The 16,817-nt window shown below is 37.3% G+C and overlaps 1 protein-coding gene across 5 annotated transcripts in view; it reads left to right on the top strand.

Annotated features, from left to right (window-relative positions):
- Positions 1-16,817, top strand: part of LOC116844569 (kazrin) — a 315,333-nt gene that overhangs the window by 48,692 nt on the left and 249,824 nt on the right. The window contains exon 1 of one of the 5 annotated variants that reach the window (XM_032816279.1): positions 1,870-7,537. The exons of the other annotated variants lie outside the window; for them this stretch is intronic. The gene's annotated coding sequence lies outside the window, so the exon portion shown is untranslated. Of the gene's footprint in view, positions 1-1,869; positions 7,538-16,817 lie in introns of those variants that run through there. 5 annotated transcript variants of the gene reach the window in all.

Here is a 16,817-nt window from a genome sequence, read left to right as displayed (position 1 = left end):
CGCGCGAAACGTTATTTATGAAGGATCGAGTTTCTCGTCAGCGTCCGCATTACGACGCGCGAGAAAATTCGCAACGCGCCGCAAATATATTTTCGAAGCGCCGCTGTGCTGCACCGACCGCGCCAGGAAAGAGATTCCTCCGCCCCGCCTGGCAGTCTGGATCCCCCAGTAACGCGAGGGTGAAACCGATACCCGTGCAATTTTCTCAATTGCAGCCCCACCCTGTCCTTTTGTCAATACACACGTTTCACTGTGTGCTGCTGCTGTTGCAGATCGCGTTTAATTCGGTGACGTCATCGTCAGAGAGAGGGAGAGGGAGAGAGAGAGAGAGAGAGGGAGAATGCGAAACGAGTTTCTCTTTATACTTAATTAACTGAAACTACCTGGCGTTGCCCGCGTTATTACAAGGTGTAAAGAGGATGAAATTCAGAATGGGGTGTCCAAAGGTTTCATGTAGCCTATATTTTCCGTAGAGATTATTTAGAGTGTAACTACGGTATAAAAAAATGTTGATGTTAAATTTAACACATTTCACGTGTCCTCATTTACCCATTGTAATCTTTGCGTTAATTTAACACAAGCCGAATACGTAAACAAATTATGCAAGTTAATTTAACACAAGCTGAATACGTAAATAAATTATACAAGTAATATGTCAGAAATAAACACAAAAATGTAATATTTAAACATTATTGTGTTATTTTAACACAACGCGAAATAGTCAAAATACTACGATAATATGTTAAATTAATATACGAAAATGTTAGAAATTTGACACAAAATTTTCTACACAAATCGATTTTGATATAAGTACAAAATGTTTTTTATTCTATGTGCAGAATTTTATTCAGATCAATCGAAGAGTCTAGAAGTGTCTAGAGAACATACAAACAGTCGGACATTTTATTTTATACATATGTAGATTGCAAAACGACGATAACGGAGAAGTGAGTGTGTTATTAGCAGAGATCGCAATTAAAAGCTTCTGAATATCTTCGTAGAACATTTGTCTCGTTCACCGAGAGCAAGAAATTTTGGCCAAGGCTACGCTTGTAAAGACTTATTTAGCGCAGTATCACGCGCGCAACGTAACTGACCCGCGTGTTTATCCGGCCATTAGCTCAGCGGCAATAATAATAACCGCCGCCGACTCGAAACAACGACGTTGATTTATTACCGAGCCGTGACCGCGAATTCGCCGGCAGCGCTATCGCCAATTATCAAAGTAGAGATTTATTCAGTTAGCTGCGCTTGTTTAGTTAGGCGATAAATCCGTATAATTCGATCGGGGCTACGTCTCGAAAGAAAAAAGAAGAATGAGAAGGAGAGAAAGAGAATAAGAAGAGGGAGAGGCTTCGTTTTGTTTTCTTAGAATAGAAAAGAATACTGGTTTATTATGTCCTAGGATAATAGCTTATCAGGAATAATATTTTACCAGGCGAACACATATACAGATACAAGTAATATTAGTATACACACACATACAGAAAAATACATACTACATTTAAATATAATGTTACTTGTTTCGAGTATTTCATAAGTTTATACATCCGCAAATCTATCATAAGTTTATAATAAGCATCAAATTAATGCAAAATACATTCTTAGTAAATTTAGTATTTTAATGAAGAATACACTGAGAGAAAAAATAACCGGAAAATAAAAAATATTTAACCATGGTAATATTTAGTTAAATCTAAATTTTTTTATTGAAATAGAACAAACGATTACTTTTATGAAAAGTTAAGGTTTTAAGAAAATATATATTTTTTTCTTTGAAAAAATGTTTATATTGTGTTTGTTTATCATTAATAATATCATAAATATCATAAATGTTTATCATTAATAATATAATTAATATTATTATGTTTCTTTTATTTTTTAGACATTTTTTCTCTTAGTGTGTTAAATTAAAACAGAAATTCGTTCTGCTTACTACATAAAGTCGAGCCAACATTTTCCTCGATAAAATTTTATAATATTCTTCTAAAGAGGATAATTTCTTCTTTTGAGTACATCGCAACGAGCTTTTCTAGAATTTTTGATGAGTATATTTTAACACTATTATAAAAAAAATATTCTTTGCTGAGAAGATAACCATTGCTTAAAAGAAGGAAAATAAATTGAGTAGTCATCTTTCTTAGCGGTAGAATGACATTTTTCTGTGTGCACAGACAATTGTCTTGCAGAGGAATAACAAGATATAGATATAGGAAAAGAAAAAAAATTAGTAACATATACACACCCGCACAAGAAGTAAAAATAATATAAGTAAAATAAAAATATTTATTTGGACTTATGCTTGGACATGTACTTAACTTTAGACATTCTTATTGTTTTGGTCTTTAAACATGAATATTTAACTTTTTATATAGAATATATACAAGGTGTCTAATAATTAATGACCGGCTGTGTGCAGATAAAAGTCATCAAACCAAACACAAAATACTAATTCGCGAATGATTGCGTAGAATTTTGAGATATTAACTAAAAAAGGTTGGCGAATGATCACACGCGAATATGGTAAATGATCGCGACGTTTGGCGCGGTGTGCTTGTATATTAGGTCAAACTGAATAAAAAGGCTCTGTGTCATTTTGCAAATAATCGCATAGATTTTTATTTATTCATTAAAGAAGATCGCATACAATTATTGTATGCATTATCGCATTCAATTATTCACCTAATACAAAAGGAAAATAATCTCTAAGTATACAGAAATTACCTAGGAAATTACAATAATGAGGAAAGATATATAGGCAATTTTGCACAGTAAGATGCAAGAGTGAAACAATAAATCTTTGGGGTAACGGCAGTTCATCGTCTCGCCTTGGCCGATAAGTGTGTGGCCCCTGTACCTTTACTCTCGAAAACGCCAATAAAAGTCGACGCGACGGGGTCGCGCGCTTGCGTGACCGGCGGAATTTAGTTACTCATTTAAGTTTCATTTGCGTTACGTGCCCGATGCACCCTATGCGCGCGGTGCACGCTCTCTCTCTCTCTCTTTCTCTCTCTCTCTCTCTCTCTCTCTCTCTCTCTCTCTCCGCGAGAGAGCCGATGCATCGTGTAACCTCACGCAACGCACGCGAGCAAGGACGACCGGCGTCGCGTTGGCTCGATAAATCGGTCGAGAGGATACTACCGGCCCTCACGACAGCCCCCTTTGCGCGTAAGAATTTCACTGAACGTCTCCCCCTCTCTCTCTCTCTCTCTCGCGTAAGTGAAATTCCGCAGTCTCCAGCGAGTTTCCGTATTAACCCTCTCCACCTTCCTTCCCCCAGCTTTCCGCGGTCTTTGAATTGCGCTGAATTACTCGTCCATCTTTTCGTTCGATTTTTGTAATTTGGCACACATACATCGTCGAATTCTTTGGATCCTTTCTCTCTCTCTCTCTCTCTCTCTCTCTCTCTCTCTTTGCGCGAGAGATTTGACGGATATGCGACGGATACGCGCGCGTCTTCCTCGATCAATATTTGCAGGGACTTTGTTCTTTCCTATTTTTTTTTTTGGCTTATTTTATGATGTCAAATCTGTGTTTGCGTCGCCACACGATTTACTCTACTGAAGAAGGGAATCCGCGAAAGGACGTTTGATTGACGGCTGTGAAATGATACGGGCACGGTTCAATCGGCCGGATATATGGGAAGGTATATGGCGGATATATGCAAAAAAGTAATTAATTTCTTGCTCGTGCGTTCCGGTAGCTTTGTAATACTATATCCAGTTGAGATTATTCGCGCGCGCGCACATTCGCGTGTGCGTATGAATGAAATGCAGCCGGTGCTACGAAGAAATTGCACCTGAGTCTCTTTGTCTCTCGCTGTCTCAGATTCGAAGGACATCAGAGAACGAAGGATATAAATTCTTTGATGTTTCATCCTTGCCACAGTGCTTCAACATTTTTTACTCAGCTTTGTGCATCCGACGCTTTGTAATAAAATACGAAACACGAAACGTTGACGGTATAATATTGGCGCGAATTACTGAAATAAAAATTCGTACGCACATCAAACAGGGCACAATTTCGTCGGCACTTTTCAGACGCGTTGATATGAGGAAGATTACCTAAGTAAGAGAAGAGCGACCTCTTTCTAGCCAATAAGCAGCCGGGAACTACTACCTAGTTTCTGACCAATTTAAGTGACGTTTGCTTTACTAGAAACTGAACGTTGAAACTAATTCGTTTCTGACCAGTTTCTAACCAGATTTTGACCAGTTTGTAGCGAAACTTTGTTTTCGTATAAAATTCTATCAAATAGTCTTTATCGTTCAATTCTTTTTACACATTGTAAAATATTGGACTTTATTATTCGGTATAAAAGTAAACTCGTGTTTTAGAAAGTAGAGTTTTTTCGTTTGCAAATTCTTTTATTAGTGAAATAGTTGTAGCTTTATTTTAAATTACAATACTATTTTTTTGTCTACTTTATGGCTAGTAATTGGCTAAGAGACATTGGCCAATATTTTTCCGTTCAGTTTCTGAACAGTTAGGAGAGACCGGAATGAATTAAATCGATTATTTCTACTGTTCTTTAACGGATTCAGAATCAAGTAAGCAAGGATTTCAAAACCATCTCTGATTGTGTTTAAAAATCTTACTTGCTTAATTTTGTAACTTGTTAGTAAATACTAGAAATAACCGATTTTGTTAACTTATCCCGATAGTCAGCTAGCCCCGGTCTCATCTACTGTCTGATAAACCTATTAGAAACTGGCCGGTATTTGGTTAGTTTTTACTGAAAGTTTTTGTGCTTGAATATATTGAATAATAACTTAATGTTAAGTTTAGGATATATATCATTTCACCGAAAGGTATTCCGGTTCTTTGTTTAATCCGACGCTTTATTATCGGCTCGCATTCGCTACCGCGGAGAGATCGTTGGTCAGGTAGGAGATAATTCGTCCACGCTTCTTCCTACCTGCACTATCTGTGCCATCAGATCGCATTAATTTCCAGCGCGCTGCAATTTAAGCGGCTTCACTTTATAATTTGCGATTAAAGCCTTTATATTCGCACAGGCGCGAGATACATTGTGTCCCGCGCCTGATGAAAGCGTCAACGCATATTTCGAGATAGCGCGTGATGGAATATCCTCGCGTCTCCCGGTGCCGACGACAGTCGATTGTCCCGATGTATCGGAACTTCCGCTCCCTGATCCGCTTTCCTGTACGATTGATCGATTGGCTGTCAAATATTTCTGAGCCGCTCGCGCGCGCGAAGCGAAAGGCGAAAGGAGGGCCAATCGGCATTTTCACTGTCGCGATCTCGAGCGCGAGATGCAATCGGATTGAATGCAAATGTAGAGCGGATGTCTTTATCGTGGAGAAAATACTTGGCTACCCCGCGCGAGATCGCAATCGGTTCATTTTAAGCGGCACGTTATAGCTTTACGGCGTGTTGCGGAAACACGCTTTACGGAAGTACTCGACTGTTCTCACCATTGCGTACAATGTGGAGAGGAAAAGCTGGAAAAGAAGAAAGAGAGAGAGGCCAAGTTGAAATTTCGGTTTCACACAGAAAAGAAACTTGGTTGGATTAACCAAATGTCCGGTAAAATACGAACGAATTACACAGAATTTCGGCTGAAGTTACCAGAATTCTGTTCAAGTTGATAAGATTCTAGTCAACCAAATAAGATTTCTGGTTAACCAGAACTTTAACTTGAACAGATGCAAGCTCTGGTAACTTCATCTGGAATTCTAGTTTGTTCACATTTCACCAGACATTTGGTTAATCTAACAAAAAATATTTTCCGTGTTTCAACTTCACAAATCCCATTCATGTTAAAAGACGACATGACGGAATGATAGTTGAAGGACCAATAGAGAGAATCTTTGATTTGAAATTATACAAACCATTGTTCTATCTAGTTAATTAAGCAACGAATAATAACTTAATTTAACTTTTACGTGTCCATATTGAGTTAAAAAAAAGACCCTAAAATTATTAATTATCCGATTATATCAACATTCTATCTATATTTAATTTTTATTCTTGTTTTTAATAAAGCAAAGAGGATTAATTATGTAACTTGATTGCAGGTAAAGTAAGTGCGCGATAAGTAAATATTAAATAATCTAATTGAAATTAATAGAGGTGAAAGAAGAGAATAAAACGGCGCAAACTTTCTTTTTTTACAATCTTCTCATGTATTTTCGTTTTTATCAGTGTTGGAAATAACCTGTAGGATTTGCAGAAGCAAAACAGGGAATCGTAAAAGCAAAGATGATAATTGTGTGTCTAATAATGCGGTGCACCGATAAAGACTTAAATTTGATTAATGTCCTAACTATACGTTAGTTATTAATAAATTAACTATAAAGTATTATTAATTATGTCACGACATCTCGCATCTTCCTAATATCCTTTCTCGTCTTTCTAATATCCTGTTCTCGTGTGTCGTTACATTCTGAATATTCATTTGTGGAATTCACGTAGATGGCATTGAATTGAAGAAACGAATATTAATTATCGCGAGAGAGATGTCAATAAGAGTCCGATTAAATTCTAAAAATCGGAGAGATATTTTAGCCATCCGATATGAATTACGAGTAATATATTGATTATGCAATGTAATTAGTGTATTACATTTGGAAAAAAATATTTGAAAATTTATTTGTAGGATATAAAGTTTATTTTTTGTCAAAATAAAGTTTGTTTCTGTGCGAAATAAATTTTTTTCTGCAAAATAAGCTTATTTCTGTCTATAAACTTTACATCTAACAAGTAAGTTTCCAAGTGTGGGCATTAATCGATTAAAATGTTAGTTGACTAAAATAATCGGTAAATCGATAGTCAAAGTAAATCAATTCTCATATGTAAAATCGTGAACAACTTAATCGATTGATGAAACTAATTATTAATAAAGCTTCGATTTGATTAATTATGCACTGACTAATAATTAATTTCACCAACCGATTAGATTATTCGTGATTATATGTATGATGGTTGATCTATTTCGATTATTGAGATTTGCGGATTGTTTGCCGACTATTTTAATCAAGGGAGATTTCAGTCGATCATAATAGAGCCCCAACACATTGTAAATGTAACGAAAAAATACGCGACGCGAGCGAGACTACCAAAACAATAAGCAAAAACGATATCACGCGTCAACCGCTAATCGTGGTCGCTCGCCGTCGGGCGTAGAGAGCAATCATAATAAACATTTTTCAAAACATTGCGAGCCTTCAAAGAGATCAAACATACTCGCGTGTCCCGTACTTTACCGAATGTCTCATTACGTGTCGAGCCGACGAGCGAAGTATACAACGCGACGCGGACTCCGTGAGTCGATCAGTTACTTACGATTTCCGCGCTGACTCTCTTAAAATATTTCATCGGGCTCTTACGGCATCGCGTTATTTATTAATTAACACGCGTTTCTCCAACCGAGTCGTATTCACGCGAATACCAGTGTTAGTGCTAGTGCTACGATGGAGTATTCGGAGCAGTCGATCGCCAAAATGCCGGATCGGGAAGCCAAAACGGAAGACGCAGGACGCTGGAGCGCAGGCAGGGATACATCGTATTTCAGGTGTGTTAAATCATTTATTATGCAGGTGGTTTCCGATTTCACGTTTGATGAATTCACCGATTTCGCGTTTGATGAATTCACAAAGAGACCCCAGTTGAAATTTGGGCCGGTATCCTTTGATAAATTATTGTTTGACAATTATAGTTTCATGAATCTCTGATTATACTCGTCAACCCTTAATTTTATGTAACTGGAAATACTGAAACAGCCGAATAACGGTCTATGAATACGAGTGTTATACGTTACGTTTGTGATTAATTATGCTCTCAATCAAAGATCGTACAGATGATTGGCATCTATGAATATATTCTGACTTTAAAATCCGTTCCAAATCCAAATCTCGCAAGTATCGTGTTTCATGTCTAATAATATTCCTCCTGCTGAAAAAACATCAGATTTTGATTTTATCAAGATTGTTTTATATGTTATTATGCTAAATTCAAAGTTAAATCTATTTTGATACACAACATTATTGGACACACAAATATCTTTGTCCTTACAACTTTTTTCTTTTCTCATTTTGAATCTCCAAATCTTACTAAAATTTCCGATCTTAATAAAAAAGAAAATAATAAGAGGATCGTATGAATGAAAACATTTATTATATGTTTTATTTATTTATTTATTTATTTATTAAATACTATATTATTTATCCGTATCAAATATTTGATATGTGCTTGTCTGAAATATTGTCTGAGTGAGTTTCGTAATTAAGATATTGCCAAGTTGAAATTGAGAGTAAAAATTAGTTGTCACTGAAATATTAAAATAATTTTGAAATAAGTTCCTTTTTTAGAGCAAATCAAATAATCATTCAAGATAAGGCAATAGTCTGTATTGTATCTAAAAATCTTATACAGTAAAAATATTATAATAAAAATTATAAAAAAAACTTTTGCAATGGATTACATAGAATTATGATCGAAATTTTAATGTATTTGTTGGAAAATACACACATTTGTCTTTTTACTACAAAATTGTAATCGTAATCGTGTGAATATATATTTTGTATCGTATATCACGCGCGCGCCCGCGCGATAGAAAAGATCGCGCGTCAAATTTATTATTAATATAATTATAATTTATTATAAATATAATTATAATTTATTATAAATATAATTTATTATTTTTTTAGCAATTTACACTACAATTTCAATATAGTTTAGCTTCACGAAAAACATTGTCAAAAGAGATATGATTTTAACGTAATTTTTTCTACAATATTTTCTCCGCGTACATTGATTTTTCAAGCTCGACAAGATCTCTGTAGTGTTAATGTAAAGCCGCAATTTCGATTCAGAATATTTGCAAACAAATTAACGCGTATCTACTAAGTCACTTTGAAGTCTCAGCAGCATAATATTTTTTCGCAGAACGTTCCCTTTTTTAATATCGTCTAGCAATTTTCACACAGAAAGGAGCGCAGTTGCGCTTCCTTTTTTTTCTCCGGCATGCATTTTCGCTCTCTTGTGCTATTTTGCCTTGCTTATCGGGCTCTCCCTATTCCTTTTTTTTCCCAGTATAAGAGCGCAGCATCTTCGGGAGGGGAACGACGTTTCAAGACGGCGGAAGCGCCGTTGCAAAATCGCGCCCACGGTGGAATCGATAACCGCCCTCGCCTTCGCGCGCGCGTCGCCCGTACTAAAAAGTATGTCAGCTGGCACATCGATACGGGCGATGTGAAACAGCCTTAAGTCCAAAGTTGTGTCCCCGCTTCGCGTTTTAAGTCGCGTCTACCGTGTAATTTCGCGATCGTTAGGCGTACAAAGCTCACGCGACACGACCATACGGTGAATCGTACAGCCACGCCGTCGCACCGTTATATTAAGCAAATACGTCTGACCATACCGCGACCAAATTACGCTCGGGAGATCCTTAATACGCATAATTTATAGGGATCTCGTGCATTTTGTGTGCCGCATCGGTTAGCCGCACGGCGTTTGCAGTTTCGCGTCGTGATTATGCCGATCGTTTGGCATTCGCTGTTAACGTATAATGTCCGCATTCCGGCTAATTTCGCTGCGTGCCCGAGCATCGGACGCGAACTCTCATAATCGTCATGATGCCGGCTCGTTGAAGAATCGATCAGTTACCGCACAAATCCGATAATCCGTGAATACATCCCGTTATCCCGATGAAATTAACACTAGAATTCCTGGGAACGACAACCAACTTTGGATATCCGCATGGGAAAATATTTCAGTTCGTGTAATTGAACTTACCACAGACGAAAAACTCGCTGACGAGAAATAATATTTCCGTTACTGCAATTGCAAACATTCGAAATTCTGAACGTTTAGCCGCATCAAAACTCGGTTGATGTAACTGAAAACAACTGACTGAGTAGAGACTTGTTGTAGAAACAAAAAGATTCCTACAGTTTTTCAATAAGATTCCTAGATAATAGAAAATTCTGTTACACTGAAGGACTACTAACAAATACGATTACTAATGACTACTAACATAAGAAAAGAACAAATAACTTGCTTTTTCCGTAAGAGAGTCATTTTGACTGCTTGCGCTTTTAACATTTTGCAACTCTCTCTGTTCCTTATTATTTGTATCAATAATGACTTCTGAACATGCTAAAATAATTTGCAAAATATAGATATTTTATATTGTGAATAAATTGCAACAGTTATCATAATTTTCCCAAACTTATAATTACGTACAGTAAAATGCATCATAATTATTACTTATTTGCCTTCCATAATTGGATATAAAAGATAATAATAATTATCATAATTGAATATAAAAAGATGGTATATGACAATTGTTAAAAAAGATCATTGAATAGATACAGAGTAAAATATGAACTTAAGCGAGATTAAAAAACTAAAACTTCAAGTAATAATTTGTTATTATATCATAATACTGACAAATAAAGTGTCAAAATGGTAGGTTATAAAATAATTCATCTAAGATAGGTTATAAAATAATTTATCATAATATCATCGATCTTTTCTGTTATTCTTTCAGTGTGTGTTACTTTAAAAATAATAAAAAATTGAGAGATTTTTTTCTCCTAAACCACAAAATGATGAACACAAAAAAGAGTCAAAATGATTTACCCAAAAATATAGATGTTTATTTTTAGCGGAAATCTTTTTAAATATAGCCTCAAAAGGATCAATTCGTGATCAGTATTAAATATTATTCGGACCTTCTTCCTTTGGATCAAGAGTAACAAGTTTACTTGAATAAGAATATCTTCTTACTAGAAGAAATTTCTATCAAAAATAAGATTTGTATCGTAGATAGAAGATGAAATACCTCTAACTTTAAGAGAGAAAGAGAATATTTTTCCCTAGAATATTTTTCTCTCGGTTTTAGAAGAATCCTCTTGAGACCACATATGTAAGAGAATGTCCTATCTAAGAATAAGATTATATATTTTTGGGTGACTCACGTCACGGATAACAACCGGCATAATAGACCGCGAGAGTGTGACGTTCGAATCTAACGCGATCCGTCATGAAATTGTCTTGTCGATCTCGAGAGAGAGATACTCTTTTGGCCGCGCGTGTGACAGAGCTCAGCCTCTCATTTGGGTCATACAAGATCAACATACAGACGGCGTTTCGCGATGAGCTCCGTGATAATTATGAACTGGATCACGATGCCGTCTCTAATACGTAGCCGTAGATATTATATGGTCTGTCTATACGGGCCGGCCGTAATCAATATCCGCGATCCGAGCGATGTCCATAATTAATTTCGCAGACTGAAACCTGAGTCGCGCGATTAGCGCGCAGTGTGTGCTCGCGCCGGTTTGTACAGCTCTTGGTTTATGGCGCACGTAGTTGCACGTAGCGTACGTAAGTATGGACGCGTCGTGAGGGCTTAGTGTACGGGAGTTATTTCGTCGATGGCACGGGAATCACTTTATCAGGAGCGGCCCTCACTTAGGGCGGGAGACAAGGTGCCCGGATAAGCGCGCATCAGATTCGCGACGGTGTAAGCGAGCAGCATCGCTTTCAACGATAAGAGACTTTATTAACGGGAGGCACGCGAACGAGCGAGCGTGCTCGCGGGATAAACGATCCACGTGTCAACGCACTGTTAAAAGTGCCTCCTCCTTCGTTAGTGACTCACGGCGCGACGTCGTCTCCTTCCGTCGTGGCATGCCAGAATTTTCGAGGCGTAAGAACCGTGTCACGGCTAGTTCCCTCCGTCAAGGGCTCAGTGTTTTTCTTCTCGGCTTATTTTTCTTCCCTTGTGTAATCCGCTCAGGACATTATTACTGCCCGCTCGAGCCGTAGCTGGAGAAAGTTCTCTCTCTCTCTCTCTTTCTCTCTCTCTCTGAAATTGAATTGGGATTAGTGGAATATTGTGCTCGCTTATATTCGAATATTAACGGATACGAGGCGTACGTGGATGTCTCTACGTTTACGACTTTAAGCCACTAAAGTGAATGATCATACACTAAAGTGAATGATGTATTCCAAAAATGTCGATTACCTAGAAGCGATTATCAAAACATCATTTAGACAAGCATTACACGACTTTATTACCCTTTTCGTATTTCTTGGAACTTCTTTGTCGAAATTGAGAACTTCGTAATTGAGAATTGTTACTGACGGGTTTGCTCAATAATTTTTTATATTATTAATTATAATTTTTATTTTATTATATATTTTATTATTATTAATTTTTATATTATTTTTTATTATACTTAAATATATTAATTATATTATTTTACATAAGTCCGTCGACAATTCTCAATCTTGACAGTTTGATGAGAGCTCTCAACTTTATTGTGTTTAAACCGTTTTACAACCCACTGTGTATATAGATTTTATACAAAGAGAGAGAATAATATCTAAATAATAGAAAAGATTTATTCGATAATTACTAATAATATATTTATTAAATTTAAGTTCTTTTGTTTAAATAGAATAAACAATTGCTTTTGTGTAAAGTAAAATGATTTTAGGAGAATATATATTTTCTCATTCGAGAGAAATTTTCTTTTTTATGAATATAGAAATATGTATATTAATATAAGTACATATGTTATATATTATAGTATTCACCGAATAAATATATTTCTTCTTTTTTAAATACTTTTTTCTTAATGTATTATATAAATTACGCTGCTTTATTTTAGCCAAAAATATACATAGAAATGTTTTTGCACACTTTTTGTATACTTTTAAGTTTCTAAATTTAGTTGTGAATGTATAGAGAAGTTCTTTGAAATTCTCCTGAGCGAAGTATAAACTGCAAAAATTTTGTATCACGCAAATATTTACGTTAATTGACAGCATGAAATTTTGAAAATCTTTATTGTTTTCGTCGAATATTTCTATTCACTTTTGCACTTTCATTGTGCAAAAGCATTTGTAATCTTGAAAAAATCAACGCAGATATTGCAGAAAATGGCTAAGATTTTTTTGGTAAAGTATTTGCGTATTGCATTCCTTTAATTTGACGGAATCTTTTGTGCCCTAATACTACTCGCGTGAATATTTTTATCGTCGCATTTACCTCACCGTTTTCGGCGTCGCGTGTCTATTCATCGTTAGCTCTGTAGGAAATTTGCAGTCCGTCTCGCGGAGCGAGGAAACTGTTTATGGGGGAGGCACAATGATTTTCTTGCAAAGAGTTGTCGTTACGTCGATGTAAATGCCGAGTGATACGGGGGGAGTGGGCGTGAAAGTAATTAAAAGTTTGCCATGTTGATGAGCTTTTCAGACGGCGCGTCGTGACATTGTTCGCCATTCCGACAGCGTCCCGACGCGACGAGGAACTTTATGAAAAAAATCATTACGTGCCGGTGTCTATCACGCAAGAATTTTGTTGCAATTAAGCGTTTACATATGTACGCGCGTCTCCCGCTACCTTCACAAATTTATAGTCGCCGTCGCATGACGGTATTCGCCTAGGAAAGTGTCCCGGCGACTATTCACCGTTGTGCCAACGGCGTATATCTCGCGGAGCGCGATATTTATTAAATACCACGAGAGGATATCGCGCTAGCGACGCGACAGCGGGAACCACATTAAACGAGCTCGCTTAATATCGAACATAAATCTAGAAGTCGACGAAATGGTGGCGATTTATCGCAAATTTCGCCAAGTATCTTCAGCCACAAGCATTATTTCCTCAGATCGTTTTTCACGTCCGATCTATAGAAGGGATAGGGACTTCCGCTTCTCATCGATCGTCGCGTATCTGCATTCTGCTCCGCGGAATTTCGCCGAAAATGCGGCGCAGAAATACTGGATATTGCGACGATGTTTTCAGATAGCTTTGTGAATAAAATATCCGGCGGCGTATAAATATTTCGGTACACGTATGCCGATGGTAATAACGTTGCAGCGTATCGAGGTATACTTTCGGGCCAACTCTGTCGGCCACGATAGTGTATATCTGCTTTCTTTCTTTCTTCTCCCTTCCCCTTCCCTTTATATCTCTCCCTCTCCCTTTCTCTCTCTCTCATTCCCACCTTTTTCTTTTTTTCTCCTCTTCTCTTTCCCTCTCTCTCTGTCGCTTTCCCCCTTCTTCTCTTCCTCCCTCTTATAGCCCTCTTTCTCTCTCTCGGCTCTTTCTCATTCTTCTATCCCTCTCCTCCTCTCTTGCTTTTCACTCCCCTCTCTCTCTCCTTATCTTCTTCCTCGTTTTCTTTCTCTTTTTTGCCCTTTTATATTTCCCTCTTTCATTATGTCTGCTCTTTCCTCTCTCCCTGCTTTCGCTACTCTCTCTCTTCCTTCTTCTTCCCCTCTTTTTCTGTCTTCTATTCTCTCTTTCTCCCTTCTTCTTCATTTCCCTCTCTCTTCGCTTTCTATCTCCCTCTGTTTGCTGTATTCTCTTTCTCTTTTTTCCCCTCTCTCTCTTTCTCTCCTTCTCTCCCCATTCTCTTCCTCACTGTCCCTCCACTGTCCCTCCGCTGAATTTATAGAAGCCGCAATTAGACGCGGTGTATTCCATAAACATATCCACGATGTAGAAGTAATTAAAAGTTTCGTCCATTGACGAACTTCGCGTCTGGATACTGCGTTGCTCGTGACGCTTTCATAGGAACGCCGTGACACCGGAGAAACGCTGAACGTAACGATTGTCGTTGGCGCTGAGATTGTTTACTGAGAAGACAAGTGCGACGTAACGAGGAATGCACATAGTAATTTCACTAGTAGGATATTATAGACATCGGAATTGTGGACAAACATGATATGCGCGCGCTCTCCGCATCAAACTGAATGATTCATTTGACTATAAACGTCTTCAAATTAAGAAGAAAAAAATTTATCTAAGTACCCGACTAGAAATTTATATCATAGTCCTACCCAGGTTGATCTCAATTAGTCATTTGGTTTGCACAAGGCGATGTTATATATCAAGTTCTAATTATTAAGTTTTTTATTAAATTTAAGTTTTTTAAATTAATTTAAAAGTTTTAATTATTAACAAGAGAAATACGTTCAATCATCAGTCGGTCAGTTTTCGTCATTTTTGCTCAAGCTATTATTACTATTACTACTTAGTACTAGGATATTCGAATTTGTTGCTCTTGAAATATCCAGTCTAAAATTGGTGCCAAAATTACTAGAATATAACTATAAAGTTTCTATAATTTTGTGTCTAATATAATAAATTTCTCTACCAATATAGTTTATTTTTTTATAATACATTTCAGTTTCTGAAATAATAGCACATATGAATCGAAAGAATAGTCAACTACTGCAGAATACCAACCTACTCGTCAGTTACAAAATATTCTACAGTAACTTCTAGTACAATTAACAAATACAAAATTGTTTATAAAATTCTTTCCGTGTATTATGAACATCCTTATTATCACATGTGACTTATGAGTGACAATAACATGACTTTATACAAGTCAAATAAGTGGTTTGAATCAACCTGAGCACGACCTTGCACAGAGAGAAAGAAATGGTGATCTGACTAAACTTATAGTTATTTTTAGCCTCAAACAATTTTTTGGTCCTAACACGTAAATGGTAGTAATAACATACAAGCAAGGTTGTTATCACAAATTTTATAATTTAATGAAAACGGATGATTTTCTTGTCTATATAATTTATAGTAATTATTTCCCTACATGTTTATAGTTACAATTACTATACATTCTATCCTCAGTGTGGGGTAAGTTCTAGTTTCTAGTTAGGTACACTCAAGGTGTATTCAAGTACACGATTTGCCGTTTGTGTCGCCAGTGAAAGACTCCTCGCCAACGTCGCGTATGGAAGGCACACGAGCGCCCGTTATGAAATGAAAATATTTACGTGCGCGTTAAATAATTAAAAAGATTGCGTGTCACTAATTTCTCCCGGGATATATCGGAGAGCCTGGCCGGTCTACGTACATCGCGTACTACGATCTCGCGTACGGTGATCGCTACGGAGAGAGGCATCACCGGGGATTTTCTCGTTTACACATGCACGCACGTGAATGCGCAAGACGCTTCGACGCTGAAAAGATGACTGACTGCGTCAAGAGCGGCGCATCATCGGGACGCGGCTGTGACCCACTTGGGAAAACGCGTGCTGGCGCGTCGCGTTGAATAATGAAACATGTCGAATCACGCGAGAGAGCGGATCGAAGATCCGTCGTTGTCCGAGGGATGAGTTCCGGCTCGATCTCCGACGTGGCGGCGTAGTTAAAACTTTTCAGCCGGAAGGAAGAATAACGTGCCACCGCGCGTTGCGCGAGTCGTCGGTATCGTCGGCAAAGTTTCCGGACTCGCGGCCAGCTAATATAATAATAATGGCGCGATAACGCGAACAAAAGAATCTTTTATGAAGAATAACGAAAGCTTCTTGGAAAGAAGAGAGAGTGTGTGTGTGAGAGAGAGAGAGAGAGAGAGAGAGAGAGAGAGAAAGAGAGAGAGAGAGAGAGAGAGGGCAGCTTTAATTCCGCACGATTTCGACTCGGCGAGATCGATTTATCATCTTCGTACGCGGGGTCAGACAACCACGAAACTCTCGATCACTGTTCTAACAATTTCTGTATTTCGCCGACAAGAAATATTGCCTCGCGGCCTGCGGTACACGGAATAATTGGGACCATGAAATCCGAGTCTGAAAACTGTGAATAGCTGTGCATTCTCGTTTGTAAGTCAATTCTTCCTTTTATTCGCAGGCGGAAATACGTTTCTGAATATATCGTACGGTCGATCGGGCCTAAAAAAAGAAAAAGAGAAAACAAGGAAAAAGATGTCTCTTTCAGAAATTTATTTAACTTCGCAATATATGCACTTTGTAAAAGAAAAATATCTAAGAAATGAAAAGAACTATTTATGCACACTAATAATATG

This window comes from Odontomachus brunneus, unplaced genomic scaffold (assembly GCF_010583005.1).
Source record: "Odontomachus brunneus isolate Ranch 3 - 2012 unplaced genomic scaffold, Obru_v1 Obru_scaffold_042, whole genome shotgun sequence".
NCBI lineage: Eukaryota > Metazoa > Arthropoda > Insecta > Hymenoptera > Formicidae > Odontomachus > Odontomachus brunneus.
The sequence above is the reverse complement of the archived record's forward strand: the minus strand, read 5'-3'. Positions and strand labels throughout refer to the sequence as shown.